Genomic DNA, 19887 nt, shown 5'->3' on the forward strand with positions numbered 1-19887 from the left:
GATACTTGCACACAAAATGCTTCTACCATTTCTGAGAAATCTAAATAAGTCACAAATGTACTGGTGACTTCTTTTGTTGGGACTTGAGTTATTTTTCCTCACTACCCTGAATATTTAAATTTACCTGTGCTTTGGGATCTGCCATATACATTTCAGACCCATTGTTTACCACTTAGCAGTGATGATAAAGAAGACTAATGGGCCAGAAAAGTCCAGCTACTTGCTGTAAATAGGACAACACTGCTTCAATTGCCCTGTTGTATCTTGGCAACCATTTGAATACTTCTGGTTTGGTACTCTCCCAAAAAGTCAAAACTGTCCAGACACACTAATAAAAAATAGAGAACAATGTATTTTATTTCTAACTAGAGCAGATCAGAAAACATTCTTGTATTTATTTTCCTTGTCTGAGTCTCAAACAATGTCCCTTAACTGTTTTGTTTGCATAAGACTAAGTTGGGCAAAGAATGAAAAGCAGAGAAATATTGAATAAATATTTATCAGGGAAGGTGACTGTGATTGTCCATCCATGATAACACCCTGGCTTACCGTCTTTCTACACTAAGGGGGAAAAAACTGTTCCACAATAGTTTTCTAAAGATTTTTAAAAAATGATTTATAAAATAATTTTTAAAAACCATCCAACTCTACGTCAAAATACTGTAATTGTTGAAGAAGTCTTAGGTACTCTCTGATTAGCTGAAAATAGAGCTGTTTCAATAATCTTTTTTTTTTTTGGTTAAGACATAATTTTTGCTAATGAATGGATGCGTCCATCAGAATGTTTCAGCAGCTATCTGTCTTCTTTTAGGACTGACTCAATACCTGTAAAGACAACGCGATGTCATGGGCTGCATCCTCTATGGCCTGGGACAGAGTTCTGCCAGTTTGCCATCCCAATAAAGCTCTAAAGGTACAGTCAGGCAGGAAGAACTTGTTTCAAAAAAAGAACCCATAATTGAGACAGGTCACCCAGGTTGGGGGACGATGACCTAACTGAAGACACTCAAACTAGACATGGTTTCTCATCCATGCAGCAAAAAGTCTAAGTTAGCCAGGATTTGCTTTCATCAGTTTGCATTCAAAGCACACTCATTACTTTCTTTTGCAAAAAGACTGAATGCTTTGCAGATAGCAGATTGAGGTCTGTCTTGCTAAGCCATTTTCAATAGCAGTCTTCACGACTATGTACGAAGATTATTTTCATTTCCAGAGACAGCAGGAGATTGTTGTTCAGATACAGTGGTCTGAAAAGGCAGCTGGAACGTCCTCACTCAGTCATTCATTCCTTTGTGCCTGAACCTAAGATTTACCCATTATCCCCTTAATTTACCCATTGGAAAAATCTACTGAATTCCATAGTTAAAGCATTTTAACAGGAAGTTGAGAGAGAGAAGACAATGGAAGCAAAGGGGCGAAAATCCTTCATCTAATCCTTATTCATCAACTGAGATGCTTATTGCCTCACATGTTTACACCCTCACAAGTCTGAGAATTGCTCAGGTCTCAGCTCAGCTCCACTGCTCCAGGTTGAGAGAGGTGAGGCATGGCATGGCATGGCATGGCGGGATGCCAAAGCTTCAGAGCCAAAGCTCCCACAGCTGCAGTTAGAAGCAGCCTTGAGGTTGCTCCCTTTGCACTTTGGAACGGAATGAGCAGGAATGAAAATTGCACCTTGGAAATGTGGAGTTTTCACAAATCATGGAGGAGGAAGCAGAGAGAATGGGCAAAAAGTATCTGGCAGATGATGACAACCACAGTGGCACAAGGCTGGCTAAAGAGATAAAAAAGAGGTTTCCTGCAGACTGCAAAACCTATGTCACTTTGACAAAAGTTGTTATTTTCTTTCACAGCAGCTGATGCCAGAGGCTCCCTGGGGCCCATGAGGTCTCCAATTTGGTGAGCTCATGATGCTTATACTTTCAATAATCAGAAAGTATTCTCGAGTGGCTGCACTGACTGACACACTGACAGGATCTACCTGCAGGGTAGGAATAGCTCTGAAACCATAACAGCAACCCTGAGGGATTGATGTGGCGAGGTGCTGGGTGTTCACAGCTCCTCTGTGGGTAGGTTTGCTATGCTCTGCGCTGGTGCAGGAAGAGCAGTGGGCAGAGAAGAAACAAACCTGTCTTTTCTATTTTTTTTTATTTTTATATTTTCCTGGAAGCCCTTTTAGATGAGGGCTTTCATTGTAAAGTGTTCAAAGTAGTAAGATTATTTACTTCTTTTCTTTCTACCAGTCCATGCCTTTCCAGTGGTTGAAGTCTCACAGCAGATTTCTATCTGTTACAGCCATGGCAGTGCCACTGTCAGGAGGTGGCTCAGTGGTGACAGGCACCATGAGCAGTGTCCTTTGGGGGTTTTCAAATCACCATAGGCTTCTTCTAGGGCAGCAGGACAGCCCAAACTACCTATTGTGAGCCATTTAAGACACCACAAGAAGGTGCAACATGTGCACTGCAGCCATGCAGCTTGTGGTCACAGATTGCAAGTGGGGACATTGCTCTCTTCCCCATCATCTCTGTCTTTGTGTGCAGCCCTTGCTGTTGGAAGCGCGAGCTTTCCTTCCTCCTGTGCGTTCCTGCTAACTTCTGCCATATTCAGCATGTGGATATTATTGTTCATCTTGTTGCTTCTTCAGTAATGCTGTTTTCTTCTTATCCTTTGAACACCCTGGGCTTTGCATCCTTGAGGAGTGGCTGTACAATCTGTTTGCGCTGGTAAACCTAAATTACATCTCTAACCCCATTTGTATGGAAGATTAGTAGCAAAGCAAGCGGTAAGTCAATCAATGAATTAACCTCCTGGTTAAATGCCATAGTATGTGACAGCACAAATGCATCATGAGCCCTCTTAGTTTCAGAAATGCAAATTTCAACAAGGGAGATTAGTGCAGTTTATAATGACCTAAAATGTTTGCCTTAAAAAATGAGATCCCAGATGTTGGCTGGCAGACAAGGATTCAGCTTCTAGAGTCTCAGCAATATGCTTGCAACATGAAAAATGTGCTCTTATCAAGGAGTGAAGACTCCAGGCTCAATAATGATTTAAATTTATGAGTATATTTCAAAGGCAGCACCGGGTTTATTTAGTGCAGATGACTGGCTGAGAACAATGTTTACCTCTCTTCCCAGGGCCGGCAGAGGTAATACTGCATGTGCCAGGATTCCACCTCGTCCAAAACTGCACATGTTCCCATACTGTACAAGCGGGAAACACAAATCCATCCACTCAAGTAAGTGATAGAGCAGACAGACCACCCCGCAGCCTTGAAGGATCAGCTCCAGCACAGAATCTTCACTCAGAATCCTCCTGTGTTGCTGGGGAATCAACAGTGGTGGCAGCTGGTGTCTGGATAACTTCTGTTTTGTGTCTGGAAGGGAAGAAGACAGCTGATCCCAGGGGACACCTAGATCAGCTTCTTGCTCGTTAGTGAGTGCTGAGGAGGATCCCATCCCTTTCCTTGCCTTCTTACAGAAGGATGATTTATGACAATGACTGTTCAGTATTGGAAATTTACTGTAAGTGTCCTAGTTTAGTGGTGGGCTGGCCAGCTTTGGCAGGGAACGCTTTCTGAAGACCTGTTCTTTAAGTGTCCAGCATGGATTGTCTTATGTTATCCTCTTCAGCAGGCCCACACTGTTTACTTTAGCTGCATATAAGTTAACTCACTGGTTAATGTAGCAAGAAATTAGGCTATTCAGCTTGTATAAATATCCCTTATATCTTACTATGTATTGGCTGTTGCAGAGTTCTTATTTCTATTTTAATACAAATGTTACATATTTTTTAGGAAGGATTCCCAATTGATTGACGCTTGTACAAACTTATATAAGTTTTTAAAGATTAAAAGAGGGATTTTAGATTTTATTTTTTAAAATTAGAACCTTTCCTTTTACTTTTCAAGATCTTCAGCTATTGCTTTCCCCAAACTCTTCAACTTTCTAGGTGTGCCTTATTTCTCTCCATTAGATGACATGTGCATTTATCTGTGATAAAATACTGCAGCTGAGTTCTCAAGAATTCGTTTGACCTAATTTTCTCTTTGATTTGCATTTTAAATGGTTACATACAGCCTTAGTTGAGTTTTTAAGCATCAGAAGGAAAAAAAGAGCATTTTGAATACAAGGGCTCTTGACTTTTTGAGGCTGTTCTAGGTTGCTCTAAAATTTGTAGCAGTGTTTATTTCCATGACAAACATCTTTTTTTTTTACCATGACTAGCATCTTTTTAAAGAATTTGCTTTATGCAGCTGCATCTGTAACTAATACACCGTCATCCAATAAACAAATACATAAATAGATACATTCTTCATGGCAGGAAGAATTTTTCCTTTCCTCTTGGAGGAAAGGAAAAATTGAGATTGAAAATCTGACATAAAATATTAAGCTTCTTACTTAACATCTTCATAATAAGAGTTTTTGCTGCTTGCATGGCATTTGTAAATATGACAGGGAAATACAACAGCTCTGTGCATTAGTGAGTGTGAAGTGTCAAGTTTCAAGTTGGGACTATTCTCTGAAGCTGAGAAGTGTTATGACACAGGGATGTTCCAAGATGACCTACACATAGATGTGTGTATTACAGACTACACTATATTTTGCAGATGGACCCCGAAGAAAGAATTTCGCACTTAAAGGGAGACTAATTATATGACCTTTGTATTTTGAGGATCCATCTGGAGAATTTTAATCACTCAGACAGCATGAATGATTCGAGTCAGTTCTACTTACAATCAATTCCATGTAAGCAGCTTTACTTGTACCACAAGAACAAGCTAGCAAGAAAGGCACCTTGATAGAAATGGCGCTGTTTGCTAGAATACACATCGTGATTTCTTATTTTCCTGATATTAATCGGGAAATCAGAATACCAGTCCTGCTAAATGTACAGCAGCAGGGACAACGCTAGGGCAGGACGGCATCGAGAAGCAATGCAACATATTTTCCAGTTTAAGAACACTGACTTCTTTTTGTCCTTTTTTTTCTTTTCTTAACGTTTCGCAGGGCAAGCTGTGCTCTTTTGTACTGCAGTTCAGTGTCATAAACATCTTCAGCATCTTTAGTACAATCATCCTGCTACTCAAACCACAGAAGCAAAAAATGCCCAAAGGACAAGCACACTGTGCAAGGCAGGCAAATGCACTCTTAAGAGATTGTTCTCAAGGAACTACAATGGGGGTTGCAGGGTCATATGTCAGCTACAAAAGCTGTAGGCATTTTACAGCCTCTGTTACACAGAAGCATTGCCTATGGTCCCTTTTGGACAGAGAAATAGTAAGTTGGGACAGATAAAGAAGATGAGGTGTACAGAAGAGAAGCACTGGATGGATAAACTGCAGTTGGATGGAAATAGAGAAGGAAAACCAGAAGTAAAGCATGGAAGAGTTACTGGACATTTCTGTCTTAATTCTATGGAGGTTTTATATGGAGCTGTGTGTTTCTCTCTGTCATTAATAATAACCAGACTCAGAAAAAAGCTTTCTATGCGTTTTCATAGGCTTGCCAGCTCTAGAGGAAAATAAGACCACCTATCTCCTTTCTAAACATAGAATAGATTAGAGAGAATTTGATTTGGAATTTGAAAAGATATTTTCACTGCAAACAAGTGACTCTCTATCTTCATTTTGTTTATCAGAACAAACATTAATTTCATCACTACAAAGTATCTCCTTGAGGCTTCAAATTATTTATTGCTTTTAGATATTTGCTTTCTTTTTAAGAAGTTTTGCTTCTTTTTCTTGTCTTTCTCTTTTCCATATTGAAAATGGGTTGTCGTGGAGCAACCAGCTCCCACTTCCCATTAAAATTAAGGCATCAAACTAATTTAAAGATCCCAATTTAAGAGCTTACAGCTTTTACCAGTGATGTTTGTGTTCATCTTTTCTGATGTCTGATACCTCATCTGTGAGAGTGTGGCAACATCCAGATACTTCAGCCAGATGCTCTGATATGTGCTGAGCTTTTGTTCTGGAGCATTTCAGTGAGTTTCCCTAAAAGACTTATAAAGATGAAAAGATCTCAGTGCTAGTGTTCATGATCAGAGAGGTCTAACACTGACTCAATACTTACTCACAGATGTAAGAAAAGGCCACAAAAAGACAATTCAAATCTTTGACATCATTGGGGCTTCGGACATAGGACCTATTGAATTAGTGTTGCAGTACTGATTAATACAGGTTTTAAGAAGCACAAGATGGGCAGGACTGACTCTCTAGCCTGAGCAGAATGCATACTGAAATACTGGAACTGAGCTCGGCTCAGAAGAAGCAGTTATCTCACCTTCCAGACACAGCAGATTATTAGACCTGAGATCATTTGATCTATTTTCTTCCAGAGTTAATAAAAGACCAAAGAGAACGTATATTCTGCTCACACTATGGTTCAAGAATCAAATGAATAGCTCATCCTTCAGCTTGTAGTAAAAGATCATTTATATACCTCGTATTACCAGCTGATTTTGCAAGAAGGCCCTTGTTATTTTCTTAGCTTGGCCTAAAGAAACAACAGGAAAACATTCTGGAGCTGCTATCATGATTACTTCAAGACTTAGCTTTGATCCTAGTATCTGGTGCTGAGCAGAAACATTTCTCTTAATTTGAAGTCCACATGAAGATATCTAATCATTCCGTAGGTAAAGCAAACTGACAAGTACATTAAGAGAGATTGAAAATTCATGCGAACTTGATCTAACAGGTGATTTCTATATCTGTGTGTCCAATGACCCCTTTGCTGTAAGAACTTTCTGTAGAGCATTACAAGGCTTTGGCCAGCACCGCTACGATGATGGTGATCTGTAGTGGCTGTGGAGCCAGCACATACGTGGTCCCTGCAGAGTGCATAGGTTGGAAGTTGCTCGTAATCTACTGTTCCCAGTTACCTGCATAACGGCAGGGACACCACCAGCAAATCTGACTTTGAACATTTCACGAGTGTAGATCATCAGATCTACACTGTTCAGATCCTAAAAAGATGAGAACTACCCCTTACTGAACCAGCAGCTGTGATCTGATGATTTGATTTGCTTCTACATCCAGATCTAAGGCCAGAAATTCTTGTCTTTGTGATATTGATAGTAGTAATAAAAATAGTAGCGCATTGCTAATACGAAATACATTTTGATTTCCTTTCTGAAAACAGGCCGTGCTGTCTGATGGCAATGGACGTGAGTGAGGCTCATGGGGGACTGAAAACAGCATTTGTAGGATTAGCATTACCCAGGCCTTATGCCCCTATTGCTGATCGTGTTGAAAAACATGCTGGTATAGCTGGAAGCCATATAGAGATTTCAGACCTATATTCCTATAGGGAAAATTCAAATAAATAATTTTCTGTTTCAACAGCTGTAGGAAATGCTTAAATGTACCCTTTAATTTCTCCCATCAATCAGTTCAGATTGTTTTTAAATGAGGATCGTAGGGGAGCCATATGCTCAGAGATATTCCTAACGTTATTCAGCCTAACAGAACTGAGCTTGCTCCTTAGGAGGCTAATTTTTCACCCTAATGTTGTGTTCTGATTGAATTTCCTAGCAGTGGGTGGTCGGTTACGCTGCACGTCAAGGGCCATTTCAATGAACTCCAAAGGAACGTGGCAGAACAGCTCTTGTCTCACTGTCTTCTAATTGCTTTAACCATCTCCATATGTGAATGGCAGCACAGAGGCTGTGCAGCAAGCAGCGATCAAGGTAGATCATCTGCTAAGATCAAAGCAGAAAATTGTTGTGAGATGCTGTGTTCATTATAGGAAGGAAATCTTTCCTTTGTCACGATCTCAAAAACCTGGCCTGACCTGCCTTTTGCTCACAGAGGGATAATCGGTCCCTTGGTTTTCACCCCTCCAAGCATCCACCAAAGTCAATGAGCTCTCCTCTCCCTCTTTGCCCATAATTTGTAAGTTCCTCTTCTACGTTGTACAAGCTCTGAAAAAATTAAAGATTTGAAGGCGATTGTATGCACAGCTCCTGTCTCAGATCCCTTTCCGTGTGAAAAATTGTACTGCTTCCAAAAGGAGCAGTTAACTCTGACAAGCTGCTGGCAATGGAATGGCAGAGATATCCACAAAAATCCATATTTTATTTCTCCAGCTTTCTGTTGTTTATGAAGGAGGCCCTTGGAAAAAGAATGGGAAGAATCCCCTTTCAAGTCAACTGTAAACTCTCCAGCTCTGTTCCCAAAAGTTGCCTCTTGTTACGGGAAGGCTGAAGGCCAGGGCTGACCTCCAGCCCTGCAGCTGAGCATGTGGACATAGCACACAGCTCTGCAGTACATCGTAAAGATGCCATTTATGGTGTCACGTCACCTGTGGTAAAATGCCCCCAAATGGGAGAATTTCAGTTTTCCTGATGTTATCTGTTTGTGCAAAAGGAGAAACACTGAGCTCAAAAGCATCTATCGAATGGATCAGCAGCAAAGGCAAAGTTTGTGTCCCAGCTTAAAGCCAATGACTTGTTCATCTTTGGAGACATGCATTCACAGCTTATTGCCTGGGAAAGGTTTGGGGAGGGTGTTTGGGGAGAGAGGGTTGACTTGCTCTTGGTCTTGAAAGGGAAGAGACTTCTGCATGGACCTCAGCCGAGCAGCCAAGAGCTAAAAGGATGTGTTACCTCTAAGGAAGAGGAAGATGAGCACTCTTCAAGGCTAATGGAAATGCTGGCACTGGGCATTGCATAAATATAACTTGATTCTTCTTTTAGGAGTGTGTAAATCAAGACCAAATCCATTCTGAGCAAGAGATAATACATTAAAACTTCTGTTCATAGGAGGAAAAAAAACCCAAGAATGCTGTTTCTTTTGCTAATGGCTCTTTGCAGCCTCTGGTAACAACTCAGCTTGGGAAATATTTCATATAACATCTGGTTACACAGTGCAAAGGAAACAACAATTTACACAAGCGCATGTGAGAAGATTTGACATAAGGTATTTATTTATCCATTTCAAAGAGTTGCCTGTATTTAGTTTCCATCCAGATATTCCATATATCCCATGAACAGACCCCATATGGGTTGTACACAAGACCAGACCATTTTGGTGTATTTAGGCATTAAAGTAACCACCAGTTGGCAGACTCAAGTTAAGCAGAGATTCATTACAATTTCCACATAGCACAGAGAAATATGGCAATTTTCTACAAGAAATATTAGCAACAAATAGAACAATAGAACTGGGAAAAAAATCATCACAATTCACAGTGAAGGGTTCAGAACCAAATACAGGCCATCTAATTTATTGTAAGAAATATCCTGTAATGACATTAAGCACTAGCCATTAATATCAAGTTTAGGTCTAGAAGTGTTGTGGAGTCTCCCATTAAGTAGAAGCACCTGTTATTGTTTAGATGGAACACACAACAGGGCATTTTCCTAATGCTTTTCCTCCTGAGAGAATACAAAGTGATTTTATTATCTTTTAATAAGATAAAAGTCATAGCTATGCACATCATTTGGTTCAGCTCATGATGATAGACTCAGCCATGACAAGCGTATAAACTCTTCACATCTACATGCACATCTGTTCATTTCCGCTCTTATCTTCCAAGATCCTGAGTACACAAAGTGGCCTCAGGAGTAAAAGATGCATGACTAGATTACTAAATTACAGATCTGTAATGTCAACTTCATGTCCCTATGGGAAAAAAGTATCATTTTCCCGTGACCAAGAACAGTAAGTTAGCTAATTTCAACTACTTTACTCTGATTTCTTTCCAAATATTAAATCTAAGCCTCAGATGGGATTTCCAAATACTTTGTAAACATACCGAGCTGGTGAACTTGCATAGCTGAAACTCAATGAAATGTGAAAAATCCGGGGACAACATTTCCATCAAAACAGATTTCTAGAGCACCAACATACAAAGCCTGAAAATTAGAATCATATTAACCCCAGATCCTCATGTCATGACATTGTCCATAGAAGAATGAAAAGCTGTGAATTTGGGAGCGATTTTTACGGTTATCCAGCTTGACATACTGCACAGTAGAGACTAGAAAGAAAGATTGTTTAGATTATTTCTACATCAAAATTCATAATTTTAAAGACATTCTCAGTTCTCTACTACATCTGTTACCATTTAAGTTTTTCCAGTAAAGTTTATCCTTGCCATTAAAAACTTGCAGCTCATTCCTATTCTGCTTTTTATTTATCAGTTGTTTTCAGCTACTAGAGCTGATAATTCTGGCTGTTGCTGAGCCAAAAGAGCCCTCTGCTGTTGGAAACCTACTTCCACTCAGGGGACTTCCAGCCCACAGTCGAGTGCTCTGTTGCATAGTGTAGGCAAACCGTGTTTTTAGCCTTTGGAAAGCAATATTTCTTATTCTGGCATCCTTCTTGCAGCTCTGCTCTGAAATGTTTCTAAAATTGCCAACAGTTGTGTGGGTTGGCATTGCAAATACTGGCATTTCAATGAAAATACTTTCAACCCTCTCGTTTTCTCAAGTTTTTAAATCTCAGATTTCACCTTCAGATAGATATTCATCAAATCAACTTTAAGAAATGTAGACATTGTCTTTGGTGTGAGCTCAGCAACCACAGGAATAGAGAGACGTGTCACTGGTCATCCTTACAGAGAAGGCAAGCATTTTGGATTGTGTCTCATAGCACAACCACTTCAACCAGAGTAGAAGAAAGAAAAGATTTTAAAAGGCATGATGATAGCGCTTGCAAATTCAGTCAAGTCTAGCAACGCTCCAAATAAATGTGCCTTTTATAAATGTAATTTATTTCCATGGCTCTCATAGCAATGTGGCTCTCATTAGAAGTACAGACTTTTAACAAAAGCTCTGCTTTTGCAAAGTGAAAGCAGTTGGCCTAAATATCATGGTGCATTATGTCCCTGTACCCACCACAAGCGTTAAGGGGACATCAAGGAAGAGGGAGGAGGAGAGGACAGTGCATGCTGGCTGGCACCGTGGTGGCTGCAGTATGACAGTTTTGACAGTACGGAGTAAATTCACTCAATGGAAACCAGGGCTGGGTCACCCATTCCAGCCAACCTAGGCAGCCAGGATGAAATACTAATTTTCTCCACACGAGATTTTCAGCAATAGATCTCTACGAGTGCTGCAGCCTTGTACAGGCAGCTTGAAGCAGCGTGCCTGGTGAATGGAGCTGATGGGACCCAGCATGAGCCATGCTGGAGGCTGGGTAAATGAACGTGGACAGTTCTTACAGCTGCTTTCTTTATTAATTGTAACGAGCATTTATGTACAATCTCATTTAAATGGATCCATCACATTTGAGATAATTTCAAGGAAATGTTCAAGAAGCTGAAAATAAATTAGATCCCTTGAGCTGTATGGGCTGCCCCTAGCTCTGTCACTGGCACAGCAGATATCTCTGTGGATTCTATTTCATAGTGCCTGCTGCATTAATCCATGCCCAAGAGCTGATCTGTTCAATACTCTAATCACAGGACCTTCCTCACCTTTGCCTGACAGCCAAAGGAGACCCCAAAATTACAGATTATTGGCCCAAATCCTCACAGCATGTTAACTGTGCACATGTGATTAGTTTTATTAGTGCTCTGGATATTGTCACCAAGTCCCAGACTGATTCTCTAATTAGCCTGTTTTCTTAATTAATTAGGCTTTTACATCCATACTGCGAGAACGTTTCCTCTAATAAATTTTCTTCCCATTGGCCAGACTCCTCGGGTTGTAACAGAGAACACAGAGTATGCAGAGATTTAAAGTCACTGCTGACTTCCTTTCCCACGTGCTTATTTGTATGAAATACAGATTACCCATGCTCTGGGTGAGGAACAGGCCATAGTTTGAGCTGGCTTCTTCACAAATAGCACAGAATTTATGTGGGGAGGCACATCATGAGTAGCTCGGTCACAGTAAAACATTGTTTATCATCATTTTTATTGCAGTGGCTTATAATGTAGCATAAATGTCCATAGCTTCTGTTCTGGTTTCGAGGCAGATTTTTTGCCTGATCTTGCACTACAGCTACTTCCCAGCCTTTGCAGCTCTGTTCAGCCTGGCCAATGGAGCCCAGGGAAAAATCAGCAAGGGAATGAACGCAGCTGGGGAGCTCCACACCCCTGATGGCCATATGGTGAAACCCCAGAGACCAGAGGTGTTATGCAATAACATACCAATACAAGAGGGGGAAAAAATGGAAAATTCCAAAGAAGGAAAAATAATTATCACAACTTAACACTGCAGCAACATGAAGGAAGTGATGGAAACTCCTTGTTTGCTAACGCAGACTTTGAGCTGCCATATTAATTGCTTAGGAAATAGTCAGGAATAGTGACGTGGTCTGAAATGACTGGCAGTGAGTCTCCATCACACAACATGATCTGCCCCCAGATTGCCATTTACAGTTTAAATTAACGTGTTGTCCTGGACATGTCACAGCATCCAGGCTGAGGGCACTCAGCAGGTCTGGGCAGGAGGGGTTGTGATCAGAATAAGAATCAACCCAGAAGCAAGAATCCTCCCGAAGCAGCATCTACCTACACAAAGATAGGGACGCTCACACTCTCCCACTAATAACTCAGGGTTATTTCTGTGTTACACTTAAAGGCTGGCTCGGCTGTTTCTGTTTACTTGGTATTTTGATCTGCATTTATTTTGGGCTGTAACAGTAGCAATTCAGACTAACCCATTTTGACCACTACTGTGTGACAGAAGTGTTAATCTTCAACTCTCCAGAGGGACACAGACAGAAGAGTTAATTAATAATGTAGACACCCACACCTGTCACCCTTTTTGATGGAAAGCTACATGACGTCACCAACCTTCTAGAATGTCAACAGGCATTTTTAAGAGTTTTTATGCAGCTGTTGTCCAAGACCACTCAGCTCCTCTCAGCTCCCGTGAAAGGAGTTAAAAATCCAATTATAACAATTTTTGCCATCCAGCTCAGGAGCTCATTCCACAGAATTAGCCTGAACTCACGATAAGCCTGGAAGAAGGAGAAGTTGCACATCATTATCAGCTGCATGTTTTTCTGGACAAAATCCCAAATCGCTGACCCCATTTTGAAACCCTCATTAGCAGCACCTGTAAAGGAGATCAGCCTGCTCCATCTGCAGAGCTGGTGAGCACACTGGGGCTGTATGGCCACAGGCACATTGTGCTGTCCATCAGGCTCCCAGAGCAGCATCACCTCTTGCTAATGCTGGCAGAGAATCAGACACCAATCTTAAGTCTGAAATGACAGTGATTCACTGCAGGTGCATTCACGAAATCAACACTGATAGAGCCAACTGCTTATGAGGAGTGTATTTGATGCAAAGATGGTCCTGTTCTGATATTAACCCTAAATTCACAAACTATGAAGTTTTCTGAAAGCTCCTAAGTTTTACTTTTCCATCCCTTTCTCCTTTACATCCAACTCATCCCTCCATTGAGGGCAAACGCTCTCTAAAGTGATAGGCTGGCAAACACAGTCCACCTGTGTGCTCCCAGCTTCCTCCTCCCCATACTATTTAACACAAAATAAGACCTGTGTTATTATGTAATTGTATACAGCTGCATACAATTTACATTACAATTATAAATTTACGTATATGTATGAAATACATTCTCCATTGGGGCATGATGATCTTTAAGGCAACAGCTTGTTTATAAGCCTCTTTAAGAAGGTATCATACAATTGCTGAGGTTGGAAGGGGCCTTAAAAATCATAATGCTTCAACCCACCTGCTGTGGGCTGGATGCCCCCCCACCAGCTCAGGCTGCCCAGGACCCCCTTCTTTTCAGAGGAGAGCAGACGGAGAAAGTGAGTCATGAAAGCTACAGCAGTGTGGTCAGGGTCACAGAGCATCGAGGACTTAAAGGTAGGTCTTGGCTTTTAATATGAACTCCTATTTCTCATTCCCTGGGATAATAGCTTTTGATATTTAATTTATAGAAGGACAAAGACAGTATGTTATTTAGAATTCAGAATTACAACTGTCCCATTGCGATGCTTGTTTATAGCATGGGCCATCTCATTTAGGGCTTTAGAGAAAGGGAGTTGTTGTGCATTGGGGCTGGGAGCTGCCTGCATGAGGCTGCTCGTGTCAGGATGGGGCTGCAAGTGGCACCTGAACTTGTGCATAGTGTTCCCTGCTGAGTGGCTGCAGTAGGTGAGTGAGGGAGATGCTGTTTTTGCAGAGTACTTAAATACCAGGAAGTTTAAACCAAAAGCCACCACCACCATGCTTCCAGTGATCTTAGAAATTGAAAGAGTTTTTTTTTTTTTTTTTTTTTCCAGATTAGTGAATACTCATAGCATTGGGCTGTATATCTGGAATATGTGTCTTTGCCTTTTTCTGCCCTACTCTTTTGTTTTAAGCTTCTGGTGTTTTCCAGAGCACTTTCAACATTGCCTTATAAGTAATTTTTTCTTTCATGCCAAGTAGGCAGGAGGAATTTACAAACGATTGAGTGAAATACATAAAACAAATATTTTCCATTGCAATTACAAGGTTGGCCTCACCATACAAATTATTTTTGGAAAAAAAATGCTCTTAATACTGTTACCCACATTTTCCAAGATAAAAGAGGATGAAACTGAAGTTGCTGCACTGTAATCCATTAGTCTGGTATGTATGATGGATCACAGCTAGATACAAACCATGTACCAAGGAGCTCTAAGTGATCCTCCAGCTGACCCCAACTTTTGAAGCTGATTTTTCCACTACCCAGATGCTGCAGCCCAACAAAACTTCCTAGGCACGTGGCATCCATCCTCCCTGCTGTGCTGGCCCTCAGCTATCTTGGAGGCAGTTTGCTGTGCAGCTCTGGATGCTGCAGGTGATGTGCATATGGGAAGTCTCCTGACATGAAGCATTTCACACTGGAAAATGTAATTCTGGGAAACGCTTAGTTTGTCTGAGTGGATTCTTGAGTGGATTTCAATTAATGTTGCCCTGCAGAACATTGCTGGATGTGTGTAGGGGCATGTAGGGGAGGGGAATATTGCTGAGCCAACCAGTCGTGTCTTCCAGAGCCCTCTGCTTCTTCTCATCATAAAAATTCAGGGAAGATACCAAAGACTACATTCATATTACCTTATGAAAGAAACTAATCATGGTGACTACTCACAGCTGTTAAAAAGCCCAGAAATTCTTAGCAGTGACCCAAGTTCCACAGAGGGCAACTTCACTGCAGAGTAGGACAAGCTTTGCAAATGAGGTTTCTTTCATTCTCTGCACATAAGATGGCTTCTATGTGATTTATATCAAATGTGCCTTGGAAGCTCCCTGCCATTTGCTGATGTGCTGCCTACATGCCTGGAGCCTCATTAAAGAAGAGCTTTGGGCAGTCTGCCCTCCTCCCTGTTTGCTGATGTCAGCATTATGCTATTGGGAATGTTGACAAGCCAGAAATGTTGGTGCAGAAATGATGTTGGACCACTGCTGATTTTTGCACAAAAGCATTAGTGATACCTCCCCTCTATGGATGGTGGATTTTCACCCAGAAGAGACCCAAAACATGGGTCAGGTCAGTGGGTTTGGTTGGAGGCAGTGGGACCAGAAGGTCATAGCAGTTTTTGGGACAAGTTTGGTTTAAAATAAGAAAAACTGAGCTGGCACTGTGTGCAGGTAGTCAGGACGCTGAGCATGATTCCTTCCCAATCTCCATCCTGTGACCCTCTGTAATGACTTGATGCCTCTGATTGCCCATCACAGCCAGTCCGGTTTTCCTTCATGTCTCCTGCTCCTCCATGCAGAGCGAGTACCCTTGGCTCTCTTCCACGCTCTGTAATTGCCATCTTGGCAAGAGGATTTGTGTGCTTGGGTTGTTCTGAAGCTGTCTGTATGTTGGTAAATCAGCTCGCTAAACATAACAGAAAATCATTAAACTCACAGTGCAGTTTTCTTCTCGAGTTCCTAGCTTGGCTGTTTGCTCACCATTCAGCCAGTTTTCACGCTACGTGAAGCGAATTTGGCTTTTATGTTCAGCTGGAATTAAATCCACCAGGGATTCAAGCATTGCTAGGGATAAAGGCACTGCAGATGGATGTGGTCTGGGAGGACCAGCAGGCAGACAGTGCAACGCAATGGAACAGGGGTTTCCAAACACCGTACAACAAGAATCGCCTTCCGTGGGGCTTGAGGGAGAAAAGAGGGACAAATGATGCTTCTGTAACAATCTAGATTTGTCAGAGGTAATCCAGATGTACAGGAAGGATGTAACATTGTAGGTGTAATCACAGATTTCAGATGAGTGTTTGCAAATGACTTGTACATCATGACCTCATAAGACTGTAATCTCAGTGAAAATACAAAGTACCCTTGAAACCTAAAGCTGTCACTCAGCATTAAATAATCAAAGTATCTGAGTGCATGACAGAGTTCTGAGAGGAGAGGAGACAGCTTTTCATTTTAACTCATTTGCTGGCAAAGAAGCGTTGGTAATGTTCCCTTTAAGTAATCTGGAGCTGAAGTGAATGAAACCTGGATGATGAATGTGTTTGAAAATGCTTGTTTATATTCAGAAAAAGCAAAGCATTTAATATCACTTCAAACCACCTGTGAAGTTTAGCAAGGGAGATAATGGCAGTACTGTGTTAGACCTCCACAAATCAGAAGCCAGCCCTGAAGCTCAGGAAATGTCCTGTCCCTGGATATCCCATTCCCAGCCTTGCTGCCAGTTCGGACAGCAGCTCCACTACCTCATTTCAAAACTGCTGCAAATTCTCTGCGTTTTTCGCAGAAGCTTTGTCTTGAGAAACAGATAGGAACTGTGAAACAGAACACAACACCAAATGTGAATGGAGGTCTTGGTAGTAAAGTTAGTTTTCAAATCTTGGAACAACACTGAAGGTTAGGGGAGCTTGCTTGAGTAACTGATGTCTCAACATCTGGAGAAGCACTGTGGTACATCTCTGCCACCCTTGGGACTCTGTCAATGCCAAACCATGGCATGGCCAAGGGAAAGGTGGTTCATCCCAAGGCAGATGTGTGGGGAACATGGATGGGAGAGGATGAGAAGTAATTAGGCAATAACAGCTTCCATACAAATGCCAGGAGAATCTAGAAACTTTTTTTTTTTTTTACCAGTTCTGGTTATCAATCCAGATAGAGCAAGAAATAAGAAACCCATTTGTCTGGATACTGTTGCAAAGGAGGCAGCAGTTCTCACTATTAGACACAAGCGATTTCCTTTAAAAATAATTATTGTTGTTACTGTCATTGTTTGTGACATAAGCTGTTAAATCCCGATGGATGCTTCTGGAAATGACTCTGTTCAGCTGACAAGCTTATGCGACCCCAAGTGAAGCTGAGATATTTCACTTGCGCTGTGTTTGCCGTACTCAGTATGGAGCAGGCAAAACTAGGCTGAGCTGCACTGCGGGCTGGATTTGGCTGCAGTTCAGTATTTCTAAAACTCAAATTCGGTAATCCAAATGTTAATGATGTTCTTAATGACATAACTCTACTGAAGTCAAGAATATCCTGAACAGTGCTGTTCCCAATAATAAGGGTCTGTACAAGCATATAGTGAGAAATAAAGCCTTCCTTGGAGGTCTTGTAGTCTAAACATTCAGAGAGGAAAAAGGAGAGGCTGATCTCCCAGAGTTCCCTTCCAGTCCAAGCTGCTCTGTGATTTTTTTAGGAACTGAAATACTCAAGATGGATTAAAAAATCTCAGGAATTAGATTAAAAAAATGCAATGATTACTATAGCAGAGCCCTATCCTATTCCCCATCCTGCGTCCTTGGCAGTGCCCAGGATCACCGTGGAGAAATAAATTAATGCATTTCTCATAGTGGAACATTTGTGATTTGAGATAATTTATGTTATGCCACATATGAGTAAACATCTGCATTGCCTTAAAGCTTCACTGCGTCTTCAGAGCTGATCACTTCACCTTTTGTACAGCTTTATCAAGCATGCTGGCACAAGTCCTTTTTTAACAGCTATAAGTCAGGTTCCAACAAGTTTATTACACAGCTGTGAAATTATATTGCCATATCCAGTAATGTAAGTCTGACATGAATCTTTGATGCCTGCTGCATGACAAGTGAAGACTCATTTCAGAGCCTATCTTTCCCATAAATTCTTGTATTTTCACTGTTTTAATAAGTGGATCTGTTATGGAAACTACTAACAGCATATTGTCAAAAACACAAGATTTTCGAAGATTAACAAAATCACCTCTTCTCACCTTAAAACAAATAAATTAGTGACATTTTGGTATTTATAGCTAAATCCAGATTTGGATAGAAGCTCTGTGGGGATATAGTTATCGTGGAAGTATCACATTATGCATTTATTAGACCAAATGGATCATGGCCACGAATACTACTCATATCTGAAAGGAATCATTCCTTGCTATTGTCTTCAAAAAGTAATCCTTAAATACAGAAATTTAAAGGACTTCTCTCATGATGTCACCCTTGCCAGCTCCATTCCATTTGGCATGACAAAGACTGCTATATTTACTTGTTGCCTTCAATCCCACTGGATTTTTGTTCACGACTTCTCAGGCTGCAGGTAAGGATGAAATCCCAGGGAAGAATGGCTCTTGAGTCGGCTTCAGACAACGCAGTGCATCTTGCTGCTGCTGCCTGGGATGTGTTAAACATACTGCTCACACTCTGCATGGCACACGTACAGCAGTTTTGGTCCAGGAAATACCAGACAGAAATGTGAGAGTCATTACTTCTTGAGATTCAAATGTTGGCAGGTAGGTCCATGGGAATTTGCTGGAAGTGGCTGTTTTTGTATAAGTAAAGCAAAAATGCCATTCCTGCTGCACATCAGCCACGACCAGGGCATTTCTTCCCATTCTCTCCTACTATTCCATAAAACTGCTGTCATCCAGACATCTCTGTGGCCCTAATGCTAGCTCAGTCTTGCAGAAAGACATGTAAAATTTGCTCTATCTTGATCGATGCAAAAACTCTACGTGAAACTGTTGACGAATGCAGACCTACAGTCTTCCAAATGGAGAGAAATCAGCCAAAAAATAGTAATATTAGAAAAAAAATATTGATTATCTTTTCTGCACTGCTAATATCACTGACTTCTGAGTGTGGCACCTTCTTCAGTCCCCTTTCCGGTGATAATCCTGCTGGCACAGACCCAGCAGTGGCTGCCAAATCCCAGGGCAATGTGTTGTCAACATTAAGTGTACAGTGTTCTGGGGCATGAAGAAATGCAGTTCCCATCACAAAAAAAAACCCAGAAAGATTGCATTCTTTGCAAAAATACCAGAAATTCTTTTTGGCTTTGTTTATGGGTTAATATTGTCTTTCTCAAAATGCTGTTTCTTCTCAACCATTCAGCATGGAAGGCAAAGGAAAACTCTGGAAAAAGTATGCAGAGAGTTTTCATTTCTCCAGCACGAACGGACTGATGGAAATGTGTCTGATCTAAATACCCCTGAATAATAAGGACGATGCCTGCAGTCCCTGAGCCACATTCAAAGCATTTCTGCTGTGAACTGAGCTGTCACCTAAGATGACTTTGGGATGCTCAAAACATGAAAATCCCACAGTTCCCTTTCTCGCTAAGAAAAGGGTTCATATAGCAAAAATGATATCATAGCACAAGGAAGTATAAGAGAACAAGGAGCTTTTGTTTCCATGGCAATGTGAGCTCCTTCAGACAGAGCCACAAAGGCAATATGCTGAATGATTATCCGAAGGTCATGTTGTTCTTACCAGGAAAGTTAAAGAGAATACACTGGGCTGATTTCCCCAGGCAGGACACATGCTGCATTGCTAACCAGTTAAAATAAGCAACTTCTGAAAGAAATAATTGCCTTCATTAATGCTGTGTGTTTATTTTAAAGTCTATTTTCCTAAAGGAAATAGCAGCCTGCTCAGGAGAGAGGGGGCCAATAAGGAACTGTTCTTCACTCATATTTCGTGCCATTATTTAATGTTATCGGAAGACAGAAGTTAAATTCCTGCACATTTCTGATAGCCATCAC

Source organism: Numida meleagris, chromosome 5 (genome assembly GCF_002078875.1).
Source record: "Numida meleagris isolate 19003 breed g44 Domestic line chromosome 5, NumMel1.0, whole genome shotgun sequence".
NCBI classification, from domain to species: Eukaryota; Metazoa; Chordata; class Aves; order Galliformes; family Numididae; genus Numida; species Numida meleagris.